The sequence below is a fragment of the Podarcis cretensis genome (assembly GCF_951804945.1).
Source record: "Podarcis cretensis genome assembly, chromosome: 3".
NCBI classification, from domain to species: domain Eukaryota; kingdom Metazoa; phylum Chordata; class Lepidosauria; order Squamata; family Lacertidae; genus Podarcis; species Podarcis cretensis.
Genome location: NC_137172.1, coordinates 33478684 through 33491650, shown reverse-complemented (window position 1 = coordinate 33491650; position 12967 = coordinate 33478684). Strand labels below are relative to the sequence as shown.

The 12967-nt window shown below is 39.1% G+C and overlaps 1 protein-coding gene across 4 annotated transcripts in view; it reads left to right on the top strand.

Annotated features, from left to right (window-relative positions):
• CDC42BPA (CDC42 binding protein kinase alpha) overlaps nucleotides 1-12967 on the top strand; it is a 156495-nt gene that overhangs the window by 57180 nt on the left and 86348 nt on the right. The window lies entirely within an intron of this gene.

Genomic DNA, 12967 nt, shown 5'->3' with positions numbered 1-12967 from the left:
TTGCACAAACTGCTGCTTTGGCAGGGCATCTAGCATCCCAGGTCTAAGATATAAAGATATAAATTCTACAATACTTTCCAGGGAGTAAGTCCCTCTGAATTTAGGTGGACTTAATTTTGAGTAGACAACATAGTTTTGTGCTGTATATTATTTGTTTGCTTGCTTGCTTGCTTGCTTGCTTGCTTACTTATTGCCCTTTACCCAGAGGTCTCTGGGTGGTTCACAGAACAATATGCAGCTGATAGATTCATAGAAGATAGTGCGCTTGTGGGTGTCACTGAATTAGATTGTGGGTGTGTTTTTAACAAATGGATTCTATTTGTGACTTGGCTATGAAGTTCTGAACATACTGGTTTTGAGGTTTCAGTGTTCCAATAATATTCTAGTGTATTTATGATCTTAGTTTGGGCCTATGCACCATGTGTTGACTGTGCTGCTGTGTAACTTGTAAATAATTTTCAATCCTTGCTTATATAACTACTGAAATAGAAGATTAAAACCAGCACAGAAAGGACTAAGATTTGACTTGACATACTGCTGAAACTAAATTTGTTATAATTATAATGAAGTATTTTTGAAGAAGGTGGTTGTGGTTACTAGATTTACTGTGTTGCTTGTAGTCTGCAAGGAAAATATTTGCTTTAGAACAGTTAGAGGATTGAAAAGCTAAACGTGCACAATTTTGAGGCTGTTATCTTGTTCTACTCCGTACTTCATAGCTACTGAATGTCACTGTCTGAATATAATAAACAGTGACTTTATGACTGTAGTGGTATGTGCTTCTCACCTATTTGATGCTTGCTTTATGACTTTTATTGAGACTCTCCTAGACTGTGTTGCCCTAAAATTGCATCATTGCTTTCTTGCCTGTAACTTCCATCTTGCTATCCCATTTCGTTGAGGGTTTTCCTGCTAAATAGAGAGTTGTGTTCTGCATACCTTCCAAACATAGCTTGAGTTAACTGCAGTTAAAGGCCTTCATGTTCTGTGCCTTCCTTATGTCATTCAGGTTACATACACAGGACATTGTAGCATCCTCAGTTAATGTTGTGTGAATTCCAAACATATTTCTAGTTGACAAACTGACTCTTTCTTTCCTACGATACGTCAGTTATATTATCTATGTGTGTTCATATATTTTCTTACAAAACTGTCTCAAAAAGAAAAGTACAGTGGTGCCCCGCAAGACGAATGCCTCGCAAGACGAAAAACCCGCTAGACGAAAGGGTTTTCCGTTTTGGAGGCGCTTCGCAAAACAAATTTCCCTATGGGCTTGCTTCGCAAGACGAAATGTCTTGCGAGTTTTTCCGACTTTTTTTCCCTCGCCCCCCTTTTCTAAGCCGCTAAGCTGCTTATCTGCTTATCCGCTAAGCTGATAAGCCGCTAAAAGCCGCTAAGCCGCTAACAGCGCTAATCCGCTAATCCGTCAATGGGCTTGCTTCGCAAGACGAAAAAAGCGCTAGACGAAGAGAATCGCGGAACGGATTCTTTTCGTCTTGCGAGGCACCACTGTACTGTAATGGAATATTGATTTCTTGAGATCCAACACTTCAACAGGAACTACAGTAGCAGATTGGTTGTCTAAGGAAGCTGGATGATTACTTAACTGTGAAATTTCCTTGAATGTTTATTGAAGATTGCCATATTTATTATATTGCATATTATGTTATTATTTGAGAAACTATATTTTGATTCATGGTGTGAACCAAAGTTATTTTGGTTTTGGTTTTGTTTGGAGGGGCAATACTAACCATTAGTGGTTGGTTGTATGGTTCAATTCAAGGTAGGTTTACAACCTAAATAACTTGGGAGAATAGTAGAGATAGGTTAGGCTGAAGGAGCATTGAAATCAAAGTTGGTTAAATGGGAAGAGCAACAGCAGGTATTTCAAAGCAGATGAATCTCTAGTGATCCTGAGACTTAATAGAAATACATAAGATGGCAGGAAGAAAAGTCAAAAGCTTCCAGGGCAGTAAGATTAAGAATGAAAAAAGGGAGGTAGCACATGGGACTCTGAATAGCTCTGTTGGTAGAGCACGGGACTCTTAATCTCAGGGTCATGGGTTTGAGCCCCACATTGGACAAAAAGATTCCTACATTGCAGGGGTTGGACTAGATGACTCGTGTGGTCCCTTCCAACTCTGCAGTTCTGTGATTCTAGAACTTTCAGGAAAAGGAATCATAGAATCATAGAGTTGGAAGAGACCACAAGGGCCATCGAGTCCAACCCCCTGACAAGCAGGAAACACCATCAGAGCACTCCTGACATATGGTTGTCAAGCCTCTGCTTAAAGACCTCCAAAGAAGGAGACTCCACCACACTCCTTGGCAGCAAATTCCACTGTCGAACAGCTCTTACTGTCAGGAAGTTCTTCCTAATGTTTAGGTGGAATCTTCTTTCTTGTAGTTTGGATCCATTGCTCCGTGTCCGCTTCTCTGGAGCAGCAGAAAACAACCTTTCTCCCTCCTCTATGTGACATCCTTTTATATATTTGAACATGGTTATCATATCACCCATTAACCTCCTCTTCTCCAGGCTAAACATGCCCAGCTCCCTTAGCCGTTCCTCATAAGGCATCGTTTCCAGGCCTTTGACCATTTTGGTTGCCCTCCTCTGGACCCGTTCCAGTTTGTCAGTGTCCTTCTTGAACTGTGGTGCCCAGAACTGGACATGGACACAGTACTCCAGGTGAGGTCTGACCAGAGCAGAATACAGTGGCACTATTACTTCCCTTGATCTAGATGCTATACTCCTATTGATGCAGCCCAGAATTGCATTGGCTTTTTTAGCTGCCATGTCACACTGTTGGCTCATGTCAAGTTTGTGGTCAACCAAGACTCCTAAAAGGAGGAGGATGTTCCTAAGGAGCAGAATGTGCAGTTAGAGACATGTGGGAGAAAGTATGAAGAGAATAACAGGGCAAGTGAAAGTTGGTGGAGATTACTGGTGTGATATGTGTCAATGGTGTGATTGCATGGATGAGGTGGTGAAGGATTTTAGGAACGTGGCAAGGAAATTAAACATAGCAAGAAATGGCAAGCATTGTGAGCAATGAAGTCTCTGAGAAATGGGCAGTGGCTTGACATGGAAAGGAGTGGAACTGAAAAGAGTGGATGCAGAGTAGAAAGGACTGTCCTTCAGTGTGTCAGCGTTACTGCAGTAGCAATGACTAAATTATTTGGGCCTTTCCATCTTGAGCCATCGTTTGACTGCAGTGCATAACATTCTGTAATATTTTCCATCTTCAAATGGTTAAGCACACCAGAGTTAGATTAGCTGTTAGTTAAATTAGATGTTTGCAGGCATGCTTCTTGTCTTGCTCATACTCCTTTCATAACAGATTCCCATGTCTTTCCTAGTATTGCTTGCAGCTTTTGCCAACGAGACTGGCTTGCCTGTTTCATAAATCTCCTCGTTATATCCGAAATGACATATTTTATCACTTGGATTGCAGTTTACACAAACCATGCTTGTAAGGCATAGTTTTCTTTCAAAAATTAAAAACTGCAAAAGTCATTAACTTGACCAGTCACTGAAATGTGACCCATTTCCCTTTTATTTTACTTGCAGCTGTAACAGTAGAAAGAAAAGGGAAAAAATTGTATATGCCAGTGCTCTGTTCTAGAGGAAAGCCTGGGGACTTTCCCTGTCTAGAGGAAGCATTTGACAAGATGACTATTTTCCAGTACTTAATAGAGGTGACAAAAACCTAAGCATGTGTTTCGAGAACTTCAGGTAGGGGCAGGGAACCTCAGGCCTGGGGGCTGATTGTGGACTCCAGTCCTTTCTGTTATCAGAGGGTGTTATTCTTTGTTTCCACTCTGCCTTAGCTAATTCTGTTTTAAAGGGGGATGGATCACGGAGCTCTTGTTTTTAAAAGTGTGTGAATAGGCTTAACATGCCTTCTGTAATTCCTGGATTAATTGAAATATTTAAATTAATTTAGTTGTTATCCCAGCATAAGAGAGTGACTTTTTAAATACCCCTTGGGAAGTAATGGTTCACAGAAATGAAACAATAGGAAAAGAAAAGAAAAAAATAATGCACAATACTTAAAACAAATGACTCACCCAAAACATCTCATAAAAAATTAAGAGAGCCAGAGGCTGGAGAACATAGTTCAATAGAGCTACCGCTGTGCACTTTGAATGAAAATATAAAACAGTCAAACATTTGATGTTCTTATTTTTTATTTCAATTAACCTTGATTAGTTTACAGTTAACCTTGATTGACTCTTTTTTCTGATTCATTTGATTATTGTCTCCTATATAGTAACATTGTTATATGATAAAAATAAACATGCCAGATAATAGCTTCAGTCACACACAAAAAGCACATATTTGGGAGGGCCTCCCCTACCTTTTCTCTTTCTACCATGCCATCAAAATTTTATTCCACTTGCAGTTTAATACCCATGGGCAAAACAGCACCTGGGTGGCACATTTGTGCTACCTTGGGTTCCATGACAGAAGAAAGATTGGATATAAATGTAATAAAAATGAAACTGATGGTCCATCAACAGTGTTTTATGGAATGCCACTTGAACACTATTATTTCTTTTATACAAGTTGGCCACAGTAGAGCCATAGAAAACCTTAGATCAGTAGAGCAATAAAGCAGATGGCATGGCAGTGAAGCAGCAGTTGAGTTCCAGCTATAGCTGTTACTGGGAAATAGCAGGGTTTTCTTACTGTAAAATTGCAAATAGTTAACTCTGCCTCAGAGCCCCTGTTTCATCATTTCAGTACTTTGCTACATTTATCTAATAGTTGTCCACAGTAGATTGCTAAGGACTGTTTGCTAATCTGTGAGAGCCACAAGTCCATTATGCTAGGCATCAGTTGCTTATGACAAAAGCACAAAGTACTCTTCTTTGGTCAAAGATTAAAAACTCCCCAGAAATACTTTCCATTTATTATTGGGCAAGCCTGTGCCTGTTAAAGATGGCCAAGTGACAGAACTGGGGCTCTTTTCCATACCCCTACATCATAAATAAATCTAGTGATTTATTTTTAGCATTTATTAGTCATCTTCAGAAATTTCCCAAGGCAATGTAAGGAAATTAAGCTTGGAATTTCTGATGAAATGTGATTATGTTGAGGCCAAAGGAAACCTAAAGAGCAAAGACAGAATTAGTCTGAAGCAGAATAGTACAGCTGCTTTTAACCTAAGAATGATTTTTGTTTGTGTTCTTAATAAATGGTATTCATTTGGAATATTACATCTGCTGCATCTGACATATGTTAAAAGCAAATTTCCAGTTTATTTATATTTGTGGTTTTCTATGATAATAAAATCCTATTTGTATAATAATACAATAATAATAATGTACAATACTGTTAGAGTTCAGAACTTGTGTGAGCAGAAAGCTGATCATTTAGCTCCAGAACTCAGCAACCCATTTTAATACTGAGGGCTTTCTCAAGTCCTTTGGGTTCCCATTTTGTGAATACTAATAGAAAACAAGAATATGCAGCTGGCCACTACTTACATAGTCCATTCCAGACAGAATGAAAGCAGAGGGTCAGCATGCCACTGCCCCATAATGTCCTGAGCTTCAGTGACTTCAGAGGAAGAAATTGGGCTGAAATAGCAATGGATAATGTGGATACATATAGGCTGAGTTGTATGATCTCAAAGCTTGCTTTCTCCTAGAGTTATAACATCAGCAATTTCCTACTTGCCTAAACTGTGAACAGGACTATAGTACTTTGTTATGGAGGTTTAGACTAGGTAAGCAGACTAAGCTCAGCAGGGCCATATACTATATGAAAGGGGGGGGGGCAATTTCCCAGTTAATTATTTTCCCACCCTGCAATTCCTCATAGGCCCTCAGTTTGTTTAGTTGTAATCCTGAGAACACTATGAACAATTCAGACCTATATGTTCAAATACATATATACCTTCTTTTCAAGAAAAGGAAGGAGGATAACAAGATGCATACTTTTCAAGCTATGCATGTTGACTGTTGATATTCCTCAAATTTTGGGTATCTGCTTCAACATATAGTCCAGTACAGTTTGCTGCTTCTCAGTCAGTGATTTTTCAAAGATTACGCTTTTTCCTTTACCTAAGAGGGAGGAACATGTGTAGTGGATGTTCTGATTCTTTCCTTTTTTCAGTACTTCAGGTGACATCAGAAATAGTTTATTACCATTTAGTGCATTTGCACAAAGAGACTGTGAAACAGCAGGTGGAAAATTATCTGTTTGAGCAGACAGATCAAAAACGTCTGTCGTACTTCCTGGGATTACAGCTAAATTACCAGTGATGCCAAACCTAAATGTTGATACCTTGTCACTTTTAAAAGAAAATTGGACCTTTCCTAATCATGTAAATTATGATTTGCTCATCAGGAGTCGCATTTTTATGAGGTATATGCCCAGTTGAGCAACACATAGCTGGGCTAATTGATGCTAGGCTTTTCCTGATGTCTTTCAAAAGGGTTTGTCTAGAGCTGCTATTGATTCAGGTGCAGTTGTGTTTATATAGTTTAAAAGCTAATAAAAACATTTCAGAAATCTTAACAGTTTCTTGAGCAGCAGGAAGTAGCGATATTATCGCCCATATAGTTCAGCTGCTTTCAAATAGGAAAACTGGCTAAAATCCAAGCTGCAAAATTTTAAGGAAGCAGAGTACATTGTGGTGGAAATATACCTCAGAAGAGGAACAAAGTAGACAGGACATCTTTTATGTCTTGTGTCACTGATTTAAAAACCAAGCAAACCTAAAAGACGGTTTAAAAGAAGGCCTGAGATTGGGACCATGACGCGGTGAGATGAGATATGGTACTGCCAGGGGTGGAGGAGTGATTCTGATTGGGACTACATGAGGGCAAAGGGTTATATTCCCCTCCTTGCATCATGGTCCTGACCTACCTGCCAGGACAGCTGGTTTTTAAAAAATCAATCTTGAAAGGGCAAATTGAACTCGATGCAAACCTGATATATAGAAGTTAAGAAGTATTTGGCTTTACTGAGACCAGTATTGCCCTATCTGCATCGGTAACAGGATTTTTATGGACCCCATATAAATTGATCAACCAAAAATCTTTGCTCAGAACCAGTCATCTAAATATCTATTTGTATTGCTTGGATTCTAACATTCAGGTTTTTAGAAAATTCATAACTTAGGGCAAGGTCATGAGTACCGGAGAGCAACTTGAAAGAGCCTAAGGATGGTATTAAGCTGAGAGCAAGTGAGGCTGTTCCCCACCACCACCCAAGGCTGCTGTGTATCCCCAGGCCTTAACAGGTTTGCTCCTGTTTAGGCTCCAGCCAACATGGGATGGGAATCTTGTCCAGGGCTTACCGAATGGAATCTGGAGGAAGTGGGGAAGGAACCATTTTTTCCCTCCATATCCTTCCTCCATAGTGTTACAAAGTGCTAAAGACTGGCTGCTCGCCTTGAACCTCAGTACTTTGGTGTGTGTATATATGTGTGTGTGTGTGTGTGTGTGTGTGTGTGTGTGTGCACGGGGAGAGAAATCTGGACAGTGAAAAGGAGGAAATAAACTTTTAAACAATTCCCTTCTAAGACCTTCTCTGAAGCATGGGAAGAGATTATCTGTAACCATTTGGCACATATCCCACCACCCCGGACTTCATCTCCTCAATGGAAGTGTGTGTGTGTGTGTTTGTGTAAAAGAGAGAGAGAGAGATACAGAGGAAAAAGAAACATCAGTCCATAAAGTAAATTAAGAAAACACCTCATTCTTTGCTTACCTGCTGCTATAAATGTTTGTTCACACAGTGTATGTAAACACACACGTTTCGGAAGTGTACCTACTACTAGCCCTTTATAATATTTAGAATTCCTAGCGTGCATGTGTTTTACATGTATTACTTCCGTTGCATGCAATGCTGAAATTTAATCAGCAATAGAGATTTATAATTACATTTGCGTAATGGCAAGGGCTCTTACTTTTGAATTATTTCCACCTCAGAAAAGGTCACAAGCAGTCACTTACAAGAGGTTGTTAGCTAGTTGGAAAACAAAGAGGCAACTAGATAATAAATAACATTGCTTAAAGAGTAGCAATAGGATTGACTGGTAAGTGATTCTAATTTTGTAAGTAGCTGCTATGCTCCTTATATAGTATTTAATGCTCACCAGCAAAATAATAATGATAAAATTTGCTTTAATTCTGTAATTCTTAAAACTTGGCATAAGAAAATAAATAAATGGAGGGAAAGCAATATTTTTTTATCCTTGATTTTCATTCCTTGGATTTGATTTTTAATTATTATATTTAGTTCACTGAATGGAAAATATTATCTATTCTTAATGCTCAATTTTTCTTGGATTCTGAGTGTTGCTAACCTGCTTCAGAGGGTGAATTTGATTGGTTTCCTTGCAGGAAACCATTCAGAAATTGCACAACCAGCTAGATAATCAGTTTCTCCTTGTGAGGGGCTTACTAACCTGGTGCAAACGATAGACACCTGGAATTAAAGTGTTATGAGTCCCATAATGGAACCAACTTCACTTTTGTTGACCCCTAATTTTCTTCATTTCAGCAGTATGATTAAGAAAGGTGGCATGCTATTACTGCTATTGTTTAAACAACTAGGAGTCAAAAATGGTTGCCAATCTGCTTCAGATCACCCAGAGATCTACCAGAAGATCCAGATCTACCATTTGTCCACCCCTGCTCTAGAAAATACACTCTTTGTTCCTGGGTTTTCACTTTTCCATGAATATCTGCATGGGTTTCCCTTAAAATTGCTCACAAACTGCTTATTTCTGGACAAAGTAATTTGAAAGATAATGTGTTGGAAAATACATGTGGGATAAACATACTTGAATTATCTTGAATTACTCCCCCCCCCCCCGATCTTTCCTGAAGATTTTAAAATAGATTCTGTATAGCCCACAAGAGATTACAGGTATTAAGGTTCCTAGTAGTTTGGATTTGTGATCTACTTAATCAGGCCTAAATTTCAACCCCCACCTGACATTATGCAGTGGGATATTTTAATCACTCCCTCCCTCCCTTTCATATATAGGTTACCTTATTAGCCTAGTCTTACTAACATGATGGTCTCTAAGTAGCTTATGCTCATTTTAACAGGGACTGTAATTAGATAATTGAATGTGTAGATTTATTTTGAGCCATTTTCAGGCATAAGAAAGGTATGTAATTTAGAATATTTTATAAGAATATACATACATACATACATAAGTTTATTTGTATGCTACCTCTCCATACTTCAAACCATACTCAAGGTGGCTTGCAACATGAAAAAATGCATAATTACAACATAGCCAAATGTAGTCATAAACAATAAATAGAACATAAAAAATACACAACCAAATTGAACAATTTCCATATAAATGATAAAATATAAAATAGATACAAAAAAATAATATCAGTAAGAGCAGCAAAACCCCTACAATGCCCCAACCCAAGAGTCTGTTCAGCAACCTCAACTTTTGGAGTTGGAGTCAGTCAGGGCCTTCCCCTCCCAGACCCGGTGGAAAAAGGTCTTCAAATCAAGGAGCAGGTCTCCCTGCCAAGATGGTCTCTGGCCTCTTCAGCATCCTAAATTTTTGTAAATGGAGTCAGTCAGGGCCCACCCCCACCCCCCGCCCAGCCAAGTAGAAAATATAAGAACTGTTGTAGAGCTGTAGGGAAATGGTCTATTCAGTATGATAATCTTTCACTTGGAGTGGCTAGTGCCACTTGCTTGGAAAGGGATGTGAAAAGAGACAGTGTCGCTGTGAATACCCTTTTAGCTTCCAGCATTTTTTAGCCTGAGAACTAATAACCTAGATAAACAATACTGAGTTTATTAAGGGCACTCTTAGCCATTTTATTTGGACATTCAATAGCAGAATAATAGTGTTCTGCAATTAAAACTTGGAAAAGGTATATCAAAATTTTACAGCCACTTTGCTCTGTAGTTTGTATTTCATTTCCCTTTTTAAACAACCTTTAAATAGCCAGGGCATTTTCTGTTCCCTAGAGGGTTTTGGCAGAGGTCTTGGCCGCAGGGGTCACTATTACATAGTGAGTGGTTCAGCTAGTAGAGCATTCTGAAGGGTTTGCTTGCCTTGGGAAGAAAGGCCTTGGAAATGTTTTCTGTATTAATTTGTGGGGGTAGAGGCTTGCACATTAGTTACTAGGAAAATATCCCTTAAACTCACTGGATAAACTCACTGTGGACAGTGATGAGCTCTGCTTTGAGGCCATAATAACAGATGTATACATATATGGTACTAAATTGGGTTCTACCCTCCAGAGCAGGACAAAACAAGCTTGCTCCATCTTCCATGGGGCAGCCCTTTAGATATTTGAAGGGCTGTCACATGGAAGATGGAGGAAAGTAGAGAGGACCAGAGAACTCCATTTGGCCCCCAGGCCTGAGGTTCCCTATCCTTGGACCCAGGCTGTCCCTCACTTCAAGTCTTCAAGCCAAGGCTGGACTGCCATCTTCTGGGAATGCTCTAGCTTGGACATTTGTGCCTAAGCCTGTCTGTTGTTATATTTTTAGTTCTACTGGTTGTTGGGAAGCATATAAGGTATTTGTTGTTTTTTTATAATAGGCTGCATTTTTATGTAACCTAGGTAGCAATTTATTTCTTTGAAGAAAGGGTAATAAATGTAAGTAAGTAAATGCAACTTTGCTTCTTTTTATAATGGACTTTTCCATTCAAAGCACATTAGATCTCCCATTTCATTGATTTTGCACAATAATTTTTACTTTGAGCATACTGCTCCACTAATCCAAAATCATAGCAGTTTCCATCTGACTTAAGCAGATGGATTTCTTTATTTACTTAAAATGTGAAGTTGCTTTAGATTGCAGCCTATGGTAAAGTAAATAGTATTTATTTGTTTTGGGTTTTTTAAAAAATGGTAGCATATGACAACATACATATATTGCTGTATGTTGATATGGTGGTGTTTATTTCCATTTTCTTTCTGTTCAGTGGAATTTGAAGCCTTATCCTATGCATGTTTACATAGTCCTTTTGTCTTCAGTTGGATTTACTCACACGGAACAATGTATAGTATAGTAATATTTTTTTTAATCCAGAGCTGTTTTGATGTGGCTGTACTACCTTGCATCCCCACAAGTAAAATGGTAGGAATCGGTTCTTCTGTAGTCTTGTCTCAGTCAGTGCCAATGTTTGTCCATTCTTCATGGAGAAAGGGAGTGGCTTTGCTAGTTGTGTCAAAATAGAACAGTATAAAAGGTATCTGGCCTATATTTAGTTAGAAGTAAAAGAGGTGAAAGTCTTTCTAAAGACTGGGGTTACAGTATCAGGTAGCAATTTATATTATAACAGCTGAACGTATTTTGGATTCCTCTGTAGCTTCTCCTTTTCAGGATTCCTTTGACAGATGGTATCCACAGATGGATGTAACATTCTTAAGGAGATTATTCTTTTTACTCCTTTATCAGCCAGCAACTCCTACTACCACACGGTTCTAAAAGCTCTCACATGAATTAGCCTTATACTTAGCAGACTTTAATTATTTAATCTTTAAACCATGCTACAGACTTGTGTTAGTGGTGTTAACATGTTGTCTACAATACTTACATTTTCAATAACAAGGTTTGTATCCTAACCATGGTTGACTTGCCAACACAGCTTCATAGTATACTTCATGCTACAGTTTTTCTGATTGTTTTTCTGTCTTCCTTTTCTTTTCCTTGCCACTACCAGGTTTTCTCTTGGAACTCTGTTCAGTCTGGAAATAAATATTTACATGGGTAATTCAATTACCTTAATTCATTTGCCTACCTTTATATAATTCATAATTCAGAGGTAGGCAGTGTAGGACCTCTAGTTTACATTATGTGTTCCACTCCCATCTCTGACCATTATCAATTCAGATTAGGGGTTATGGAAGTTGTAGCCCAAAACATCAGAAGAACAGCAGTTTGGGGAAGGCAGTATAGACTTTGCATTGCCTGTTTCCCCTTTTATGATGTTATAGCAACACATCATGCTATAGTCTGCATGTTAAAAAATATGTATTAATTTATTTATATGGAAGATTGTAGAAGCCAGGCATCCTATAAATTGCATTTTAGAATCTGCACCACAGTATGGAAACTGTAACTTGAAAGCCATAATCCTTTAAATTGCTGAATCAAATGGGTGAATCCTCTGGAGCATATTGTTGGTGTAAAATTTCCTTTGAGGAATGCAGAGCCTAGCTTGAAAGACAGCAAGCAGGATGGCTAAATCAAGAATAATATTGGGCAGCTGTACACATTTGAAAAGCAAGAATACTCCCACCCTTGTAGCCAGACTGTATAGATGGCTGTTATACGAAATGCAGAATGTTAAATCACAGAAGTAAGGTAAAGGGACCCCTGACAATTAAGTCCAGTCATGAACGATTCTGGGATTGCGGCACTCATATCGCTTTACTGGCCAAGGGAGCCGGCGTTTGTCCGCAGACAGCTTCTGGCCAGGATGACTAAGCTGCTTCTGGCGAACCAGAGCAGTGAATGGAAACACCATTTACCTTCCCGCCATTTATCTACTTGCACTTTGACGTGCTTTTGAACTGCTAGGTTGGCAGGAGCTGGGACTAAGCAACGGGAGCTCACCCCGTCACGGGGATTTCAACCGCCGACCTTCCGATCAGCAAGCCCTAGGCTCACTGGTTTGGATCACAGCGCCACCCGTGTCCCTGTAAAACTCCTGCAGCCAATCAGAAGCCCCGTCGGACATCTGGGTTCCAAAGAACATTTGCAAACTGGAACACTTACTTCCAGGTTTGCGGCATTCAGGAGCTAAAACGTCTGATTACCAAGGCATTTGGGATTAAAGGAACGACTGTATGGTGATCTTACATGATCACATATAGTAATGCTTTGAGTCAATTTAGGCTTAGATAGTGTGGTTATTTCTTGACTTGCATGTGAGAAGTTTTTAGAGCAAGGCAAAAAAATACCTCAAGGAAACTTCCTTCAAGCTCCTGCCTTCATAAAGGAGACGAG